The sequence below is a fragment of the Haliotis rubra genome, unplaced genomic scaffold (assembly GCF_003918875.1).
Source record: "Haliotis rubra isolate DU_JTF1 unplaced genomic scaffold, ASM391887v1 Scf1312, whole genome shotgun sequence".
Classification (NCBI taxonomy): Eukaryota; Metazoa; Mollusca; class Gastropoda; order Lepetellida; family Haliotidae; genus Haliotis; species Haliotis rubra.
The window spans coordinates 87,357-110,255 of record NW_025765240.1 but is presented as its reverse complement, the minus strand read 5'-3'; the positions used below and the strand labels follow the sequence as shown (position 1 = coordinate 110,255).

At 37.7% G+C, this 22,899-nt stretch overlaps 1 long non-coding RNA gene across 1 annotated transcript; it reads right to left on the bottom strand.

Moving 5' to 3' along the window:
* Positions 1–30: 30 nt before the first annotated feature.
* LOC124267468 lies at positions 31–21,241 on the bottom strand. The gene is made up of 3 exons (XR_006896035.1): positions 21,231–21,241; positions 9,249–9,256; positions 31–162 (listed from the first exon to the last, which is right to left on the bottom strand). It is a non-coding gene; the product is annotated as an uncharacterized LOC124267468 (long non-coding RNA).
* Positions 21,242–22,899: the final 1,658 nt, after the last annotated feature.

Sequence of the window (22,899 nt, the reverse complement as noted above, 5' to 3'; positions counted from 1 at the left end):
TGGCTTCACACATTGTGTCCATGCGGGGAATCGAACCCGGGTCTTTGGCGTGACGAGCGAACGCATTAACCACTAGGCTAGCCCACCGCCCCATGAGAGCACAGTGTATTATATCTCAGTTTTATTGTGATATAGACCATTGACCTATTCGCTATCATATAACTACATATAGAAACTGACGTCACCTTTGAATATCTGTGAATGCTTGCACGCCACGGAAATTCTTTCCCAATACGTGTGTGGATAGGGTTCACTTACACAAAGCGTTCTTAGCGCTACGACCATCTTAAAGCCACGTAACTACATGTATTGTAGGTACGATCGTGGTAGGGCTAAGATCGCACTGTGAAAGTGGGTTCTGGGTCCTGGCTAGCTATGTATTCTGTAAACGTTCGTAGCCCTACGAACTTCTTAAGCCCATTCTTTCCACATTGGCTACGATCAAAGTTAAGAATACTTAGGGCTAGCTGGCTACGAACGTTTCGAGAATAAGGGCCCTGATCCACTAAGCGTTCGTAAAGTTACGGCCTGTCGTAACTCCATAATTTGCCATAAGCTTACCAATGTCGTAGCGCTACGAACACGTTGTGGATCAGGATCCAAATCGGTTAAATTTAGAGTCGAATCTTTCTGACATCGAAGCTTTTGTAACGAATTGCTCGAATAGTATTCATGGTCATAGAATTGATAAATACACCAGATATGAGGGAGTATTAACCTTTATGGAATGCCGGGAGTACTTTGAGAGTACTTGAAAAAAGTTCAGAGCGCATGCACATAATACTTCCAGTCAATATAGAACAAACTTTATGGATAGCAACTTCTATTATTCGTGAGTGCGACGTTTCTATACAGATTCTTGTACCTTTGTCAAGCGGGACATTCCATAACGTTTATTCTACATTGCACTTCCCAACTTCTAAAAGAATATACTTCCAGTCTGTTTACAATTTATTTGTATAAGACGTATAATTTTTGCAGTACAACCGGGTCTCGATTATAACAGCTAAATGTGGATAAACCGAATTATTATATAGGTAGTATTTTTCCCCTGTACCACGATTGGTCAAAATACCGTCACATGATTGACTACAAAACACGATATTGACTTGAGTTTTCTGATAAATTACGATATTGACTTGGTTACTACAAATAGACAAGAAATCCCGTACGAAGGGGCTTCCCCGCTTTTCAGCCAATCAGATCACTCGGATAGATGGCACAGTGTGTGCATTAAAAGTTTATGTTAAAACCCGTTTCTCTTTCATTATATAATAAAACAATTATAGACTCTTGTAGAGGTCGATATCGTTTTTTATTGACCTGAGAAAAACAATATCGACCTCTCGCAAGCTCGGTCAATATTGTTTTACTCAAGTCAATAAAAACCGATATCGACCTCTACAAGAGTCTATAATTGTATAATATTAACTGAATATTGAATATGTTCTGTAAATGGTCATACGATGGCCGATACTGTTCACAAATGAATTCAAAATCTGATTGGCTGTTGTGTACTTCTAAGGATTCTGATTGGTTAAATAGGTTCTTGTTGATGGACATTCTGCATTTACAATAATATTTCTGTGACTTTTAATATACGCCGTATAGTAATATACATACAGTTTTATATATTGACATAAATCGATATATCTGGTCAACCCAATTTTATAGATCTATTTGAGAAATAATGTAGAAATTGTGAAACGTGTACACGGCTGTCAGCTTAGCAATGTCTGTTTTCAAACTGTTTTGATCCTGAATAAAATGACTGCACGTTATTAAAATGCTGGCTAAAACATGTCATGTCTCATTGTCTGTTTTCAATACATATTTTATTGGGGATTTTTACTTTAATATTCCCGCAGAGGCATCATTTGAGTGATACGTTGATAGACTTTCGTCCGTTGAATTTGTTTGTCTATAGATGGAATCATCCGTACAGAACATACAGGTCGTTCGGAATACTTCGTGTTAATATAATCGAGGCTGTCTGATTGAACAACATACTCTGATTAACACTTTCCTGATAGAGTAAGCGGCGTTCTGATTGGTCAGATGAAAAGTCGTTCTGACGTTACAAAGTTGGTCCACAGAGCTTACATTTTGTGATAGATTTGAGATCTTATTAAACGAGATTATGAACTGGGATGCGGTTCAAAACTAACTTAATATTTCCAGGATGATTATCAAAGTTTCTGCCTCAGTCCCCTCTACCATCATTCTCGAGCGTTAGAGAAGAATCTTACACAACCGCCCGTTAAACAGCGGAAGGCTTTGAGATACTTAGATGACACCACATATCCTACGTAATTTGACAGCACGTGTGGAATCCTATAGAGGCACACTACAGTATTTCGACTTATAAAAATACAACCAAAAAATCAGGACCACCCGATTCTTTCATAGTTACTACTGTTACAGATAATCTGTCATCGATAGATCGGTTAATTATAGCAATATATTGGTTTTTAGCATTATATTGAACGATACTTTAAATAAACACCTTCGTAAAATGTTGAATATAGGGGCGGACACAGCTTTTGAGAAAGGAGGGTGCACACTTCATTTTTCTCGAGTTTCAATGGTCATTTAACAAACTTTCAGCACAAGGGGGCTCTAAACGCACGCACGCGCGCGCACACACACACACACACACACACACACACACACACACACACACACACACACTGGATCCGCCTATGGAATATGAAAAATGTGAAATAACGACTCCCCACTCCCCTGTGGAAGTGAACCTTGGGGAACATCTCATTATTCGCTTCGAACTATGGTTATTTAAAATCTTTTGGTTGAAAGCTTTTTACCTCCTCTTGCTATGGAGGTATCGTCCGATCTTGACACAAAGGGACATCGTATGGAGGTAAAAGATCTGATATCATTAAGACAGCAAGTTTAAGTTCATTATCATCATATCTTAAAGGAAGTAGATGTCTGTGTTCTGTCTGTATTCTGCATGCTGACGTGACTGTGTGATAGCACACGCATCCGTTGTCCTGGTAGTGAGGGGTTTCCGTTAGACTCGACGTGAGATCCTACATAGTGATAGTTCACAGGAGATAGCTCACACGATATCACTGGGACACCCTGGCATATAACAAGGAAACGTACACACATGCATACAGGATATGTATCAGTGTGTTTTTTATTTCTTTGCGTGGGTTTAAAATAATTTTCAACCTGCGAATTTTCTTCAAGATTTGCTTTGATTTTTAGCCACATACAAGACCTTCCAAAAATGACATATTCTATTATCTATATTACATAAAATCAGAATCGACATGAACAGAATATTACATCAACTGGTATAGTGTCAAACTGGTTTTAACAAGTCTCGAAATACTATAGTTATCACCCTCTGCAGACTGATCTTCAACATCAGTTAAATGATTTGTGTGACAAGCAGTTGAATGTTGTTCTTTTCTGAGGCTAAGCAGCGAGTGCACTCTGCTCATATTCATGCTTGCGAACGCTTCCAACCCAAAGTGAGAAAAAAGCTTAAGATGCGGGGGTCCAAGGGTCGGGTCCTAGACTAACACTTAGCCTCTGAATATAGTGAGTGAGTTTAGTTTTACGCCGCACTCAGAAATATTCCATCTATATGGCGGCGGTCTGTAAATAATCGAGTCTGGACCAGACAATCCAGTGATCAACAGCATGAGCATCGATCTGCGCAATTGGGAACCGATGACGTGTCAACCAAGAGGGCCTGACCACCCGATCCCATTAGTCGCCTCTAACGACAAGCATGGGTTACTGAAGGTTCATTCTAACCCGGACCTTCACGGGTTTCTCTGAATATGGGGTATGTAAGTTTGATAGTTAGGAGATAAACCTACTGTGTGGGAAAATCAGAGGTATATAACGAAATTATAATAGCTCTAAATTTCATTTAAAACCGAACGCGTAGCGAGGTTTATCTCCATTCTACCATGATAATTTTATGAACAGTTTGAGGTGGAGCTCTTTCTTTGGTTACGAGTCAATAAAGTGAAGCGGCCTCGCATTCCAATCTCAAGTGGCATCGCCCGAAACGGGGTGATTGGTGGCAAATCGCCAATGACTAACAAACTCCAGATTCAGTAATAACAAATCACGTTTTGTTTTTTCAATGCATCAATCATCAATCATTAACTGATAAGTTGGAAAACATACATCAAATAAGTTTAAAAAGCTTGGTTCACATTTGAAAATTCCACCGTAGACCCTAACCCCACCAGAATAATGGCAGCAACCTCATGGCCTTGACCTTTTCTCGGAAGTCATTGTTTACATTTACGTGCAAATTTGGAAAGATGCGACAGGAGAGCATCTGACAGTTTGCACAAGGTTAACTTTCCTGATTGTATGACTGAGATAGTCTTTGATATCTAATTACTGGTACTGGTACAAAATTTAAGAGTAGAGGCGCTTTTGCTGTAACGAGAAGTCCGTGTTGTAGCGAATTTAGATACTGTTGAATTTTGCGCCCTGTCAACTTGACGATTTCACGCACCTCTACGTCTGCGTGCGACAGCTGTGGTGACTCTTACACACTCATGTGTGTACTTTGTGCTCAAATTCGATTCTACGGATATTATTTTCAACATTTTGGAAAGTGTTTTGTGACCTAGTGGCTTCAAAGTGTAGTGAATTCAAATTGAATCGGATTCGCTGGCATGTTCGCGAGTCTGTTGACAAAGAGCCAGATTTGTGGTGATATTTCCGAAAGGATGGATCAGGACATAAGGGTGTACCTCTGGCATAAACACGGTAAGGTAATTAATTATACTTTAATAGACTACTTTAGATCAAGCAGTGTAATGGATAAGAGGGATCATGACTAAGCTAAATAACTTTTTCAACGATATTACTTTTAGAAAAAGAATATGTTGGGCTCAACAGAACGGTTTGCAGATTCTGTAATAATTGTGTTGTACTACCGCTAAATTTGAAACAGTACAAATTTCAAAATATCATTTTGTTTGAATTGATAACCCAACTGTTTATTTATGTGGACGGAATTTCTTCGGCGTTCGGGGGCGGTAGGGTAGTCTAGTGGTTAAAGCGTTGTACCCACATGGGTACAATGAGTGAAGCCATTTCTGGTGTCCCCGCCCTGATATTGCTGGAATATTGCTAAAAGCGGCGTAAAACCAAATTCAGTCAGTCAGTCTTCGGCGTTCGATGTTAATGCATCCTCCGTTACCGGATCTAGATCAGTGGCGATATCGTTGACGAAAGCTGATAATAAATTTAACACGGAAATTATGTAGCAGTCTATTGCTGGATCTATTCTGACATAACATAGAATCAACGCAAACATATTTGTTTTTGATGAATTTTTATTCGGAAAGCAGACGATGTTTTGATCTTGTTCGACTGAATATTTGTTTCCATGCTTTCGAAGTACTTTTGTATGTATAAACACCTATTGCTGTGATTTACGCAAGTAGTAAGTCGAGCCCGTCATCGCTAAATCCATCTTTAAAGACATATGTGTAATTTCCAACAGTAAAATCGCCGTAATTTATTGATGCATCGGTAGGTTGTTTGGTGTCCGCCATGTTGGTGGGCAGACACAAATAGTGCATTACCGTAAACCATGTATGATTGCGCACGGAAAACAGAGACCTGTATAACGTGATTATATACCTCTGAATGACTTTAATTAACCAATCACAATCCAGTGTTTACTGAAGTCATGGTAGAATTTCAGAACCTGAACCTGGGGAATCTAGACTTGCTTCAGCATTACAAAGAGGGCCAGGCACTAGGGAAAATAATGTGGTTCGGGTCCTAACGCCTCCAGACCGACTCCGTGGTGTAGTGGTAAGAGCGTCCGCCCGGAGAGCGGAAGGTCGCGGGTTCGATCCCCGACCGCGTCTTACCAAAAGACGTTAAAATATGGTACTTGTTGGTCCCTGCCTGGCGCTCGGCATTAATGGGTACAACAAGGACTGGTCGGCTCAGAGTCAGTATAATGTGTCTGAGTGGGGTATTCATGCTTCACTGCGGCATGGTATCTCAGTGGGATAGCACTATAAAACCAGCTTCAGTCTGGGCTAGTACAAGCAGCCACACATACACATACACGCATGCACGTCGTCATATGAGCGAAATATTCTCAAGCACGACGTAAAACCCAATTTCACTTCACCTAACGTCCCCTGAAGAAAACGCACAGTTGCTAATTGCCTACTAAGAAAAGTCACTGAAGCGATGTATTCACACTTATTTGTGTGATTTTAAGAGATTTTTACTTTTATATTTCATATAAACCCAATTTGGCGTGAGATTAAGTATTTTTCGTGAGAGTGTGACATGAGTGATAAAAGCGTGAGTTTCAAGCCAAAATCTCAGCTTTTTTGCAAAATATAACTTTGTTTAGTCTGAAATTGACTACTCTTGGTCCTGAATAACTACAAAATAATACGTACAATGGTATTGTTCCGAAAGATTTCCTTCAGATCACAACGTGACAGGTGAAGCGAAGGCGTCTCCCCACTCAGCAAAATATGTTCCACGCTGCTTGAGCGGTGTCCGCGATGAATCACACACCTGTTGCTGTGGTCAGATAGAGTTACCTCCCCTATACCGCCAGGTGCCTCAAAGGTGACAGATGACAGTGTAATCAATGCCCAGTAACAAAGCGCATCGAAGTCAGCGACACACATTCGCCACGGATTGCAGGTGAGAATGCACGGAGTCTACGTGCAGCAGCTGATTGAATTACGTCATCGGGATGTGTTATATAAACTATAACGGCAATGACAGCTTGTTCATCAAACAGCAGACTGTCAAACTAGGTCAATGAAGCATTTCACCAAGACCCGTATCGAAAATACTGTTTTTGAAGACACTTTCAACGACTTTGCTGTTACAAGTTTGCTGTAAAAATATTTCATAATTCATCACATAAGGCAATTATGAACCAGAGAACTCACGGGTGTCAGAGAGAATGGTGACAATGTTCGTCATGTGTAACAAAGTGACGAAATTAGTCAATTATTTATCCATGTTGTAAACTTAGAAAACAAATTTGAGTTTTTGTCAGTAAGGAAAATCTGACCCCATACCTTGTTACATTCTATACTTATTGCGAAGTGCAAGCAAGTAACTTATTTAAAATATACCAGGGGGCAGTGGGGTAGCCTAGTGGTTAAAGCGTTGGCTCGTCACACCGAAGACCCGGGTTCAAATCCCCACATGGGTACAATGAGTGAAGCCCATTTCTGGTGTCCCCATCCATGATGTTGCTGGAATATTGCTAAAAGCGGTAAAACCAAACTCAGTCAGTCAGTAAAATATACCAGAGTATTAATTTCTTTGAGTTGCATTTAGAAACTGGTACAATGAACAGGAATGATTCAAGTGATGGCTTGCTTGATAAGGGCATCTACAACCAAATGTCGCATCCATTGCAATGAAGAAGTTGTCTATCTATAAACAGTGTTCCTGTTGAGAGTATTAATTATTTACATTTCAGTTATATCTTTAATTTTGGCAACTACTTACCAGGCGGTTAACTGATAATTGGACTTTATATGGCTAATGCATATTGATCAGAATAGTTCCTTACAGCAACTCTGTCACTCTACACAGCATAGAGGATGTCCTTGGCGGTCTTGTATCGCTATCTACAGTGACCCTCCTGATGTCTTGGTGCATTTGCTAATGATCCTTTCTGTAATGACAAAATGCAAATTCACTTTGTATTTTATTATAGACTGTCCAATTTCTACTGAAAGAGTGTATTTTTATAACCTCCTCTAGAGAGTGCTATATTTTTGGTGATCTTCCTGACTACCTCTGACACAGATGTTGCTGAAGCTACAGGGATTGCAACTAACCCTGAAACATTTGCTAGCCCGAATAGTCATGGAAGAAGAAAATAAGAAGATTGGTGTTATGTGCCTCGCAGTCACAGACATGCTATAGTGGATGCAATACTGTTCACTGTCTGGCAGGTATAGTGGATGCAATACTGTTCACTGTCTGGCAGGTATAGTGGATGCAATACTGTTCACTGTCTGGCAGGTATAGTGGATGCAATACTGTTCACTAGTGTTGGGAATTGGTTGAAATCTCACAATTGATGATTGGTTCAATACCAACGACCAATCATTGAAAAATAATTGGTTAGCGTCATTTTTTAGATTTTCCTATTCAGGTTGTAGTTGCAGGTAAATATAAAGAAAAAAACGTTTGGTTCTCTGTTGTTTTTAGAAACTGCACAAATTACATTTGCAGATTTCACATCCAGTGTAAAATGATTCAGTTCCAGTGTAACATTAACTTCCCAGATTCTTCAAGAAATATTCAGTCATGACTTTTCAGAAAGTGAAGTGAGTTTTCTTAGAAATAAACACGTTTTCAGGCCCTGACAGCGTCCTAGATATGTTCCATCATCAAGTATTTCAAACTCTATTACAGCGGTTCCAAAATCGTTTGTGTTTGATTATGAGAAAATGTGATCGATTGCTTGGTCGTTTGGCCACTGCGACCAATCTTCGATTATTTCAATTAATCGGACCACCACTACTGTTCACTGTCTGGCAGGTATGGTGTATAGGACACAAGTTAAACACAAAAAGGTACCCATTAAAGCACAAGGTGCTAAATAAACACCAAACAAAAACACTGCATTGCTAAAATTCTGGCACCCTCACTGTATCTCCATTCATCCCTTCTGTACCCTCAAATCCACTCAGCCATCCAGCCATCCACAGATTCTGGCACCCCTCACCCTTATCTACATTCATCCCCTCTATATCCTTCTACCCTCAAATCCACTGAGCCATCTGTTCATCACCCCCCAACCCACCCATTTGCATAATAGAGACCATATATAGAGGGGATACTAAATGACATTCCGTGTAATACCACTTATATTAAACAAGTTAATGATTTGGTTTCAAAAGAGCACAAGCAAGTTTTATACTAAATCTTTCCGCGAGTTTAATAGAAATGGTATTTCATGGAAGCAAGTTTAGTATTCTGTTTATTACTCTCCAACATAAATTTCTAGAAACTGCCTACAGTGTGTTGACTCTCAGCTTTCTGCGAGTCCATCAAGGTCTAATACCATTGTGACAGAGGTATTAGCATTGTGACGTCATAACTGTAAAGCATTATGACATCATACGTCTATCAGTATTACACTAGTGTAATATTGTCGTAAAAATATTACACTGCGGTATCTTTCACGGGCGAGTAATAATATATGGTCTCTGCCTACACCAACACACTCCATCCACTCACCCAGTAATAGCATACACTGACATCCACAACAAAGCCTGAAACTCTAGGAGACCTTACACTACTCAAGCTGACTCAGGCAAACAGACTAGTGCCAAATTGCATCTCACACATCAACCAACACTACTAACTGCCAAATTCAAACCTTTTGTTTTTCATTTATTAATACTAAGTTCAATTTTTGGGGACAACCACGTGTTGAAATTGAGTCTAAGATTTGTAAAACAACGAATCTAAGGTCTATAGAGTAGGATGTAGTTCTACAGGGTTGTTTCATATATCAGAATGTTTTTATGATGGTTCTTTTAAAGGTCAAAGGCACTGATTGTACTTTATTCTGTGATAAAGAACACTTTTTGAGTTTTATCGCAATGAGCTGACTTCATGATGCTGTTCAAATTATCTCCCTAAAGTATCCATGGTAACATTGTTCTATCATTACTGGACCGCCTCTGTGGTGTAGTGGTTAGAGCGGGGGATTCATGTTTCACTGCGGCATGGTATCTCAGTGGGCTAGCACTATAAAACCAGCTTCAGTCTGGGCTAGTACAAGCAGCCGCACATACACATACATACACACGCATGCACGTGGTCATACAGGGCTACATATATGGGGCGTACATGCGTAATGTACGCCTCAAAATCAATTAAGTACGACATAATATAAGATTTCAAGCATATCGTGTACGCACATAAATACCTTCGTATGTCTAACATTTAATTTCCGTGCGTATCGTGCAAATGGAAATCTATTTCAGATAAATACTTGTTCAGTTTCTTTTGCGAAACACGATTTGACACATGAGGAAACCCCGACAGTAGGAATCCCATGCGTTGCCATGCAATGATATGTGTGACTATTTTTCGATTCACTAAAAACTACACTGTTCATATTTATATCCAGTCGGACCTGACATTTCGTGCATCACACGGTCGCTCAGTTATTTCTTACGCATCTTCAAATACAAATACATGGTTGGAAATAGTGATCGATGAAACGTCCAGACAAACCACATCAACTCGCTCACACAAAAACATGTCAGTACTCCTTCAAAATTCTCAGTACACCTTCACTTGCAATATGATGTGTAAGTACACTCGCACCCCCAAAAGTTATCTGGAGCCCTGGTCATATGAGCGAAATATTCTCAAGCACGACGTTAAACCCAATTTCACCTCACCTCACCTATCATAACTGTCAATCAAATGTCATATTTTATAGTGAAGGTGCAATCAGTTTCAACATCTGAGGACTATAGGGCACTGTGAGTCAAATTCTAATCAGCCAGTCAACGTCAATCTTAAGGCTTCTGTATTATCACATGAGTGAACAAAATATTGAGACCGGTATATATTCTGATTTACAGATTTTGATGATTTAAACAGTATTTTATTTCCCGAAAGACATGTAATCTACATTAAACATTATTAAGTTACATAAAGGAAAAAGGATCAGCAAACAGGCTGCCTCAGCCTACGTAAATGCTTCTCCTAAACATAATCTTGTAAAGAAGGATTTTATAAGTACATTTGTGGAAATAAGTAATTCAATAATATCAAACTAAGTATAGCATATGGTACCACACTTTATGGAAAACGGTTGGTATCATTTAAGAAATTATAAACTGATTTTATTATCAATTTGTTTTCATACTGGGACAAAGATTCATCTCCACTTAGAATAGCATGTGAACTTATATTATATTAAGAAATTATAAACCGATTTTATTATCAATTTGTTTTCATACTGGGACAAAGATTCATCGCCGCTTAGAATAGCATGTGAACTTATATTATTTTGAAGGAAGTATTTATTAAATGTAAACCTATCATATAGAGGACAGGTTCCTCTCGAGTGTTTCCACAGGAGCAGTTTCGGCTGTCTGACAAACATCTATCAAACAAGTGAGAATTAAGATCACTGCAGCCCAGGCGCAAACAACAGAGAAGAATTTGACCTCGCGTGGGACCATACGATATATAATTTTTAAATGTTGGGGATAATGTCATGTCACAAGATATACATTTCTTAAATTTTGATAATGACTCTGCATTTCTAATATGGATGTCTAGCGAATTCCATGCCTTAACAGTAGATGGGAGAAAAGAATTATTAAAGTAAGATACACTCCCTGCATGATTATCGGAGTTTCGCAAATTGCTTTGATTAGAAACATTTGGTGTACCCATATTGAGAGATATTGTGGGGTTAACCCATTTGCCATTTTGTAGAACATACATAATTTATTATAGTGGCGTCTTTCGACTAAGGAACTATATTCTGTCTCAGCATAGAGTTTTTCGTGACTTGTGCCTCTCACAGCACCTGAAATAGTCTTAAGGGCATCTAGATGTAGCTTCTCTATCAGATGAGCCTGGTCCTCGGTACAATTATCCCAGATGGTATCACAGTAGTCAAAGATAGGCAAAATAAATGATTTATAAATAGTTTCAAGTGATAAAGTTCAGTTAATTAGTACACTGTGGAGTTCCCAGGTTTAAATCCAGACTGGTGTTTTGATATGATGTCATTATCCATAAAGAAATTGTAAACATGCTTGAATATACACTTTTCAAATACTTTAGCCACACAACAAGATAGAGCAACTGGCCTATAATTATTACAATCATGCACACTTCCTTTTTTGTGAAGAGGGACAACTGCCGAATATTTCCAAATGTCGGGAAACTGAGAATGTTTTAGGGATAAAAAAATTAAAAAGCTTCGTAACGGGTCTATGGAGAGTCCGAGCTAAAACTTTTAATAATTTAGCTTTCTTTGTGTCTAAACACAGCAGGATATCATACACTTCATTTTCCGTTAGAGAAAATATATCTAATTTGTTTTCGCTGTAAGTGGGAGGAGGTGAGTCGATATTAGGTTCGTCGCCTTTGGCTTGTTCTGTGAAATATTCATTAAATGCATTAGCAATGTCATCTGCATCTTCTAGAACAGTACCGTTGTGTGTGATAGGTGGAAACTGTTTACCTGAATTTCTATTTATCTTAATATGCTTATTTACTAACCGCCACCATGATTTAGTTGCTCTCTTAGTGTTAATGATATCATCAAGTTTCAAATCATATGCACGTTTAGCTTTTCTAACTTCCAAAATAACTTTGTTTCTAGCGACTTTAAAACATTCCCAATGATAGGTATCATTTTTTCGTTAGCAACTTTATGTAGGCGGTTTCTTTTCCTCATTAATTTTGCAGATATCTGTTCATCCATATACAGTCTCGAGGTCTTATAACGACTTCTATGTTTGGAATATAGTTATTGATTAGTCTACTGAGCGTAGATGTAAAAGTTTCAACAGAGCTATTGATATCATCACTAAACAGAGTGTCCCAATCGGTTGATGATATACTATCACTTAACCCATCATAGTCTGCACGGTTATAGTCATAAATGGTTCTCTTAAATGCTTCCTTGGAGTGTTTCCCAAATTTCAATGAAACATAAACTGGGCAATGATCGCTGCAGATTGGACTGACTGACTGACTGACTGAGTTTGGTTTTACGCCGCTTTTAGCAATATTCCAGCAACATCACGGCAGGGGACACCAGAAATGGGCTTCACACATTGTACCCATGTGGGGATTCGAACCCGGGTCTTCGTCGTGACGAGCCAATGCTTTCACCATTAGGCTACCCCACCGCCCCGCTGCAGATTGGAGTGAGAACGCCAGAATCATTTATAATACAGATTTTGATCATTTATACTGGGCAGTTAAAGTTCGCTTAGGGTTCATTTGACATAACCACCTATGGAGCTGTCGTGGGAGATCCACATAGAGGTCCCAATAATTATCATGACTGTCGCAATAAAATATCAAATTTTTGATGAGAATGACTGCAGGTGCAACCAATTGTTTCGGGTTTGGGTATTTGGCTAAATTTACCTACTTTACAGTCATAAAAAGGCCATTGGTTTAAACATATTTTTATTCCCTCAATGCAGAAACCTGGAAGAGGCGAACAAGCCTAGTGGCTTATATAAGCGCGGCTCCAGTACCGCGGTTCCAATATAGCTGGATACATAATTGAAATAATCCGACAAGAAAGAATAATACTGAGACAAAATTACACTCAGAAAAATGATTGAATAATAAATATTTGGTTATGGTGTTGGTTGTGCCTATCAACGAAATGAGCTGCATGAAAAATCAAGTTATATATTATATCTAGTCTTTAGAGGTGATAATCACTGGAAGCGCTTACTTTTAGAAATGAACTGGTGTAATGAGTTGAGAATGTCACAATTTGTTGAGATTAAGTGCAGGGAAAATAATTGTCATTCAGGATATGCTGCCAATGTTAAAAAAGAGCAATCAGTAATTATTATTATATGCTGCTCCAGGTATTTCTGTTATGACAGTGTATGGAGAAGGTAGAGATTATGATCCGGAACTGACAATTCTCATCTGTATGCAGTTTTGCTAATTCTTATCTATGTGTTGTCCGTGTGATATATTGATCCACATGCCATCGTACCGTATTCCCTCTGAAAGACTACAGTGTTTACCAGTTGGTGCCATTTCAAAATCATATTATAAGAATGGTTCTTTTGTCTCATAATGCATTTTGGGTCTTGTAAAACAGTCAGTTTGTATCCATCCATGAATCATGTAATGACAAGCCTCTAACCAGTGGCCAGACCTTTTTGTTTACTGAATCTTAACCCTCAAAGTTCAGGTTTGTAGGAAGAAAAATAATATTTAAAAATATAGAAAATATCATTCTTGTTTTAGATATTTTTGTTACCCCAAAATGTTAAAGGTCACATGCAACCAAAAACAAACATAACTAAAAGACAATTATCACTTATTCATGACATATAATATACATTGCTGATTATAAAAAAACAAATAAACAAAATTATAAGCGTACAATCGCAAATCAAAAGTGCAAGATTTTGTACCTGGGTTTACTTCCCTCGAAACGAAGCACCGGGATACCGAACCCAGTCAGAGTGGGTGGGCGTGCACTTAAGTGTAACGAAGACTTTCATTGGCTGGTTCATTTGCCGATACACTCTTTGTGTGTGTATAGAGATGTTGGGTTTTGTAAATAGATGCTAATTTTTTGTGTATAACATTTTGCAGTGAACAGTCACCTGGAAGGCGAACAAGCCTAGTGGCTTATATAAGCGCCGGCTCAGTACACGGGTTCCAATATAGCTGGATACATAATTGAAATAATCCGACAAGAAAAGAATAATACTGAGACAAATTACACTCAGAAAATGATTGAATAATAAATATTTGGTTATGGTGTTGGTTGTGCCTAGCAACGAAATGAGCTGCCGCAGAAAATCAAGTTATATATTATATCTTGTCTTTAGAGGTGATAATCACTGGAAGCGCTTACTTTTAGAAATGAACTGGTGTAATGAGTTGAGAATGTCACAATTTGTTGAGATTAAGTGCAGGGAAAATAATTGTCATTCAGGATATGCTGCAAATGTTAAAAAAGAGCAATCAATAATTATTATATGCTGCTCCAGGTATTTCTGTTATGACAGTGTATGGAGAAGGTTAGAGATTATGATCGGAACTGACAATTCTCATCTCTATGCAGTTTTGCTAATTCTTATCTATGTGTTGTCCGTGTGATATATTGATCCACATGCCATCATTACCATATTCCCTCTTAAAGACTACAGTGTTTACCAGTTGGTGCCATTTCAAAATCAAATTAGAAGAATGGTTCTTTTGTCTCATAATGCATTTTGGGTCTTGTAAAACAGTCAGTTTGTATCCATCCATGAATCATGCGATGACAAGCCTCTAACCAGTGGCCAGACCTTTTGTTTACTGAATCTTAACCCTCAAAGTTCAGGTTTGTAGGAAGAAAAATAATATTTAAAAATATAGAAAATATCATTCTTGTTTTAGATATTTTTGTTACCCCAAAATGTTAAAGGTCACATGCAACCAAAAACAAACATAATTAAAAGACAATTATCACTTATTCATGACATATAATATACATTGCTGATTATGAAAAAACAAATAAACAAAATTATAAGCGTACAAACGCAAATCAAAAGTGCAAGATTTTGTACCTGGGTTTACTTCCCTCGAAACGAAGCACCGAGGATACCGAACCCAGTCAGAGTGGGAGGGCGTGCACTTAAGTGTAAAGAAGACTTTCATTGGCTGGTTCATTTGCCGATACACTCTTTGTGTGTGTATAGAGATGTTGGGTTTTGTAAATAGATGCTAATTTTTTGTGTATAACATTTTGCAGTGAACAGTCACCATAACATGTCATATGTACAAGTATCCCACCAGCCTGTCTGTGTAATTACATAATGTGACAGAGACAGAACTCGGGTGCACGAGCTATAAATCAATGCGTTTTGTTTATGGGGTATAGCCTGATAGGTGTTAAGTTCAAATTGCATGTGGTCAGTGATCCAAGTTGTGTATTGCATATTGTCATTAGCAGACACATAGGTGTCAATAAAACAGACATTGAGTTTTGCCTGTGACAAAGGCATATCTATATCTCAGTTAGAAATTCTGACAATGCTAAATAATGACGTTGATGTTAAGTATCGAACTGAGAAAGTGACTTGGTAAGAAGAACGTGTGGTGAAATAGTTGAATGAAATTATATAAACAGTTAAATCGGTAATCTCCTGTCATAACATATAAATTTATAATAAGCTCGCGATTGTGAAATATCAACAAAACATTAGAAAAATAGCTCACATCAAAGCCTATTCCGAGTACTCACCACCAGCGAAGGTTTTCCGTCTTGAAATGTCGAACATCTCACTGGTTGACACATAGCTGAGTAGATCTATGTAAAACCAAGTAGATTATTTAATATTAATCCCGGACATCCCGCTTCCAAGCTGTGTGAACCTATTCACTGCGCATGCGCCATGAGCGCAGTGCAGCGCAGCTCGCACAGCTGTTGAAACCACTTTTCACCCCAGCTGGGGTGAATTTAGTGAATTGTTTGAACTCCAGTTTCGCGGGTTTTTTTCATCGCTTTATTTTCAACTTTATAAGTTGAATTTGCATTTTTAATCACTTGTTACTGTAAGTCCATACCGAAAGGAATCAGAATCTGAAAAGTTGTGCTTTACGTTGCATGTGACCTTTAAGTAGGTGGAGAAGAAGGAAATGAAAAGAGTGGAAGGAGGAATAGGAAAGAAACAAGTTTAGAGTTAACTCAACAGAAATAATGAATAATAATTGAAATATACCGATAGAAATGTACCTGTGGCGGTTTGTCATATATTCTCAAGGTAAATTATTCTGGTACATCAAATCATTTATTCATATTGGTAGTGACAGTTAATAGGTGTGGTTTTTTTAAATATTTTACTTTTTATCCCCCGCAACACGTTTTTCGGGGGGTATTAAAATGGGCTCTGTCCGTGCACATTTGTCTTTTCCGGAGCAGAACTCTAAAACCGTTCAATATTTCTTCACCAAACTTGGCACATAGATAGATCTGGTGGTATACTGGTGCCTTTTGGTAGTTTTGGAATTCTGAATAAAATATTTTTGGCGTTTCCATGGCAACAAGTTTTGACTTAGCCTGAAATTGGTGGTAGTACACTTTTCTGGAGCTGAACTCTAAAACCGTTCACTATTTCTTCACCAAACTTGGCACATAGATAGATCTGGTGGTGTACTGGTGCCTTTTGGTAGTTTTGGAATTCTGAATAAAATATTTTTGGCATTTCCATGGCAACAAGTTTGACATAGACTGAAATTGGTGATAGTGCTCCTTTCTGGAGCAGAACTTTAAAAACCTTTCAATACTCTCCTTCCACTTTTCTATATACACACCTAAATATTTGACATAATCATAACTCGTAGACATAATCATGAAGAGTATTTTGCCATCGGGGGGATATTGATGACTTTGTCTTCTTGTTTTAATTTTATTTCTTTTTTCACATTTCAGTTTTTGGAGTTGGTGAATCATAACACAAGTTTTTTAAAACATTCTGGCCTAATGTTAAAGATATATCGAATCCAGGACAAAATCCCGTGGACAAATATTTCTTTCCTCCCCTCCCCCTCCCCAACAAACAAATTTTCCCCCAAAAATCATAATAATCCCGGACATAATCCCCATCCTTAACATTAAAACGGACAAAATCCCCCCTACTCATCTTTAGCTTTAGATTAAAGGTTCTTTAATCCTTGTTATCATGTTTTGATAGAACAGCTTCATTAACAATTGCAGAAGAGTTGGAGAAGATTGTTTTAGCTATGTAAACTGGCATAGAACTGGCAAAATGGACTAAATCCCCTACACATCTTTAGCTTGATTCTCCTGATCTTTGAACAACAATTAATCCCTTTTGATGTTAATTGGCTGAACAGGGACTGATTGGTTTTATTAACTCTATCCTTTAATCCTTGTTATCATGTTTTGATAGAACAGCTTCATTAACAATTGCAGAAGAGTTGGAGAAGATTGTTTTAGCTATGATCAAATAGCATAAATGACAAATGAATAAATGTCACATAATGTATGAATAAATATATGCTCATATAAATATGTCAAATAAAAATAAATGTGCAATGAATGATGTGAATGTGCTCAAAATATGTGCTATGTGCTCTTAGACCTTGTTGAAATATTGACAAATAATTACATGGATATCTTAAACTCTTGATTGTTTTTCCTTGGGGTGGGGGGGTTTTGTTTTTTTGTCCCTCTGATGCATATTTGGGGGGATTTTTGTCCGTAAGGGATTTTGTCCCACGATGCATATTTGGGGGGATTTTGTCCGTGGGGATTTTGTCCCTCTGATGCATATTTGGGGATTTTGTCCGTGGGGATTTTGTCCTACGATGCATATTTGGGGGGGATTTTGTCCGGTTACACCAATAACTTACTGCTTATAATGAAGCATCTATTAGAAGAAATACGGTATCTTGAACCAGCTGAACCATGCAAACAGTATAGTTTCAGTCAACTTGAAGTATGGAGTCTCCATCAATTTTATATAAACTCGATTAGAAGTGTTTCATTATAGAAAAGAGTTTTGTTAGCCATATCTTAAATCTATGAATTGGCGATATTCAAAACTATCTCATTTGGTAGTGGCATATCCGATCAATTGTTAAATGTCAGACAAACCAGATGAAACTTTCATGGGTCAAATTTCTGGTTGTCTGCAATTCTGCTATATTTATGCTCATTCATACTCAGATTTCACAAACTGGATGTGTCCAGGTCCCGTTTGTTCCAAACCCATATGGGAATTGTCAGTATACAAACTATGCTTACAGTTCCCCAGATGATTCAACACTCTCCCAAACTTTCAACTCACTTAACACATGTGACAAACCTCACTGAAGTCACTGCCATTACATCAAATGTAGGATTGTTTCTAACAATATACCAAAGTCCACTCAAGTGTACTTAACTGTGATTCAGTGGGTCAGGTTTTACACCTCTTTAGCAATATTCCAGCAATACCACAGCAGGAATTAAACCCGGACGTTTGGTGTGACAAGCAAACACTTTAACCACCAGGCTACACCACCTCCCTCTTAATAACAACCACACCTTACATCACTGATTGCTGATTGCTGTATAACATTGACAGTAACTTACCAAAGTTTTCTCATTAGACAGTTGACAGCTGTAATTGTAGAAGTGAGTACAACAGATAACGGCTGTTACTTAATCTGTTATTCAATCAATGACTGATAACAGTGTCGACAGTCGTTCAAAACCAGAACTGAATGTTACAAATGGATAAGTAAATAGTTAAACACAAAATTAAACAAAGCATCATTTTATTAATGGTTAATATGGATATTGATGAGAAACATGGAATGGAACCAGTGATGACCAAGATTACATGTGATTATATCTGTTATGGAATGATGTATTGATTTTAAAAGCTCAATTGTAGGTTGTCTCAAAATCTGGATGACTTGCCTTTCTCCCGGGGTCTCCACAAGTTGAGTGAGTGAGTGAGTTTAGTTTTATGCCACACTATCAATATTCCAGCTAGTGGCGGCAGTCTGTAAATAACTGAGCCTGGACCAGACAATCCAGTGATCAACAGCATGAGCATCGATTTACGCAATTGGGATAAGATGACGTGTCCCGTTTGACTATGTAAATTTCCAAATCAGATTTCTCTCATCGCAGTGTCAACTATACTGACAATCAAAAGAAAGTACCCATCTGTTACTTGGGGAGAAAAAAATGCAGAAATAATGTTTTTGAAAATGTTTTGATTGTGAACACAAAAGAGATATCATACCCAAATGAATACCTGTCCAATGGAGACTATTCATCAGATGTTAATGGGTTCGCAACATGCCCCAAAATGGCTAACAGCATGCAGTTGTCTCATCACTGTTTTCCTACTGATGCAGTGACCAAACGCTGTTGATGCTGATGACGTCACTGTGAGCATCCAATTGTGCAGATATTAGTGTTGGGAATCGGAAACCAAATCCACTATCGATTATCGGAGGACATGTTGTGAACGATTATTGACTATAATTGAAATATATACATTTTTAATGTAATCACCAATTTTAAGGTTTTTTCCCCAGGATTTTTCTAAATATTATTTTTTTTATAACTAATACTGTCATGCAATGAAATGCACACATACAAGTAAGACACTGGAATTGTAATTAAACAATAAATGTGGTTAAAATTTTACAATGTGCATAGCTTTACGCTGTTGAGGGCATGTTTGTTCGTGAATATTTATCAAATTAAATGGTAAGTATAGATAATTCAAGGGTGTTATACAAAAACAACAAAATTCCGATTTATCAAAAATATTTTTTTTACAATCGATAATCATTTTTAATCCTTCTTTCAAGTGATTGTCGAATTTGTTTTATCTTCGGAACACCACTAGCAGATATAGAATGCACAGGTGATGTTTTTCTAGCAGTGTGGTCTGACTGTCGGTCTTCCAGTTCTCAATGGCAGTAATGTTTCAGATACATTCAAAGACATATCCAAACCCAATTAATTGACCAGATTGGACGAATCATGCCCCGTAAACTCCATTTTTTTATTGGGAATTACCTGTGACAATGAATGAATTTTCTGTTACATCAATTTCGTAATCACAAAGTTTCTGTGACACTAGACCAATTCACGAAATTGATATGTACAGAAATCAGACCGCGTGACTTAAAGACAATAATAATCATATTCTGACAATGGATAGCGTCCTGCATTAGCGAAAACTTTTAGATTTAGACAAATGTTTTGGGTAAAATAATGCTATGCTGAACATATCAAGTAAAATCGCTAACTACCTTCGTAGCGCATTATGGAACTTGTTCCGACTTATCATGCTAGGCTATGACCTGTGACAAAATGCTTCATGTATATATTTTTCATAATAAAACATCAATAGATGTCCCGGCGTGAAAGAAGATTGGGCGGCGAGCGAGATGTCACTGTCAGGTGACTTCGACTTTTTACCCGATACTGCTGAATTTTACTACAAGATGGAAATAAATAATTTACATATATGCGTTTGACAACTTTTATGAATGTTGTTGTTGATTTTATTCATTAGTTTATTCAATTTATTTAATGAATTCCTCGAAACATCGTTACTTTGCTCTTTGACAATGTTATTGTGGACCCGCTGCTGAAGCAGGTGTCCGAGAATCGCAATGTTTTCAATAACATTGCGAAAAATAGTTTATAATTTTAATTCTGCTGATAATATATGATAATTTGAAATTTAATAAGTGTTTTCAGACATTGTGAAATGTGATTGATTTAATATATGAATCATAAGTCATGGAACATGTGTTTCATGCACAATCGTATGTTCGTCAAAGGGAGATAACTTCATTAAAATATGTTTGTCAAAGGGAGATAACTTCATTAAAATCTGTGTACTTCGGACTACTGTATAATTCGAAATTTTTAGTCGGTCCCAAGCTGGTCCGAATTAGACAGAGTGCACTGTACAGGGGTTTGTCACTGATAAAACAGCACATGCTTTATGATGAAAGGTGATAAACCCTAATCAGAATGCTTCTTAATTAGGGCTGGGACGATTCACCGATGCACCGATACATCACGATACATTTAAGTTTGATACAGCTATCGTATCATCAACTGGTGTATCGATACAAAACTGTACACGACTTTTTTTTCAAAACAGTGTTATCACAGTGTATCGTCCCAGCCCTATTCTTTATGGGGTCATTTGTCGCAATATACTGATTATTTATTAAAACGTATTCATTTCGTGACAATTAATGGTTTTACATGATTATCAGTAGCTTTCTGAACAACATATGTTTACTTTTTACTGATAGAAACCTATTATATGTAAATAAATCTGAATTCAATTCTCTTGTAATATTGATTCTGTAGGTAGACAGGTCATTGATTTATTGTACCTTACCCTTCCCTTGCTGATGCTAAAATCACAAAGATTCCACTCTCCTGTAACCAAGTTCCTTCCAGTGGTTCTGGGACTGTTAGAGTTGGTGCATTTCATGACGATGGCCTGCCTTGTACAACCAAACATTGTGTGGCAATATGGTTGTTCAAAGCCCTTATCTGCCACATTCTAGTGGCTAATAATCTTAGCAGAGGTGAGGGTAACCTGGTGGTTGAAGCATTAGCTTTCGTCCGCCAAAGATCGAGGGTTGATTCCTCACATGAAATACAATGTGAAGTCCATTCTGGTGGTCCTCTGCCAAGATATTGCTGAAATATTGCGTAAAAAGTGGCGAAAACAAACTCACTCACTCAAAATCACTGATAATGTTGGCATGTTGATGTGTGTGCTTTAACAGGCATACCACTAACAATCTCAGTCTACTGTGTCTTATACTGTTGCCTCATAACATGAACATGTATTTCAACTAAATCATGATTTTCGTGATATCCCTGACTCACATCACTGTAAAGGATATCTGTGGTGCTTTAGCAACACATACACAATGTGTGGGACCTATAAGTCACAATCAAAACAATTTTCAAAATAATGCCAAAATACCATTATCTGGGGGGTATGTACAATGAATACTTTTAATTACAATCCTAACCACTAGGCTACTCCACAGACAATATTGTCAATGTGTCAGTTGCTGTTGTCATTTTGAGTTTAATACAGTTAAAACCGATATACGGTATATATTTCACAAAATCCTCACTGCAATCTTTCAGTAACAACTGGAAGTTCTTGGACTGATCTATAATCCCGTCACATCCTCACAATCAGCTCATGTGGGAATAAACATGGGTTACCTGAGAATGGATTTGCCTGGCCTTAAATCCTGCTTGCTGTATGCAGAAAAACTGGAAACAGATAGTAAAATGACTAACTGCATCACTGGGAAGGTAGGAAAAATGAAGGTGTACTGGGAAGCCAAGCCTGTACATGCGTTTAGAAGTCAGTGTTGCTATTTCATAACTTGGTACCACTGTAGACACATTTTTATATATAAATCATTTCAAATGTATGATTTAAACCATCTAAATTCCTGTCAATTCTTTTTCATAAGTAGAGAATAGGGTATCCATTTATAATGAACAGTGAGTGAGTGAGTATGGTTTTAAGCAAATATATCTTACCATGATGACATGAATAACTGTTGCTTTGACTGTGTACTGGCACCCATGGTTTCCCATCTCCA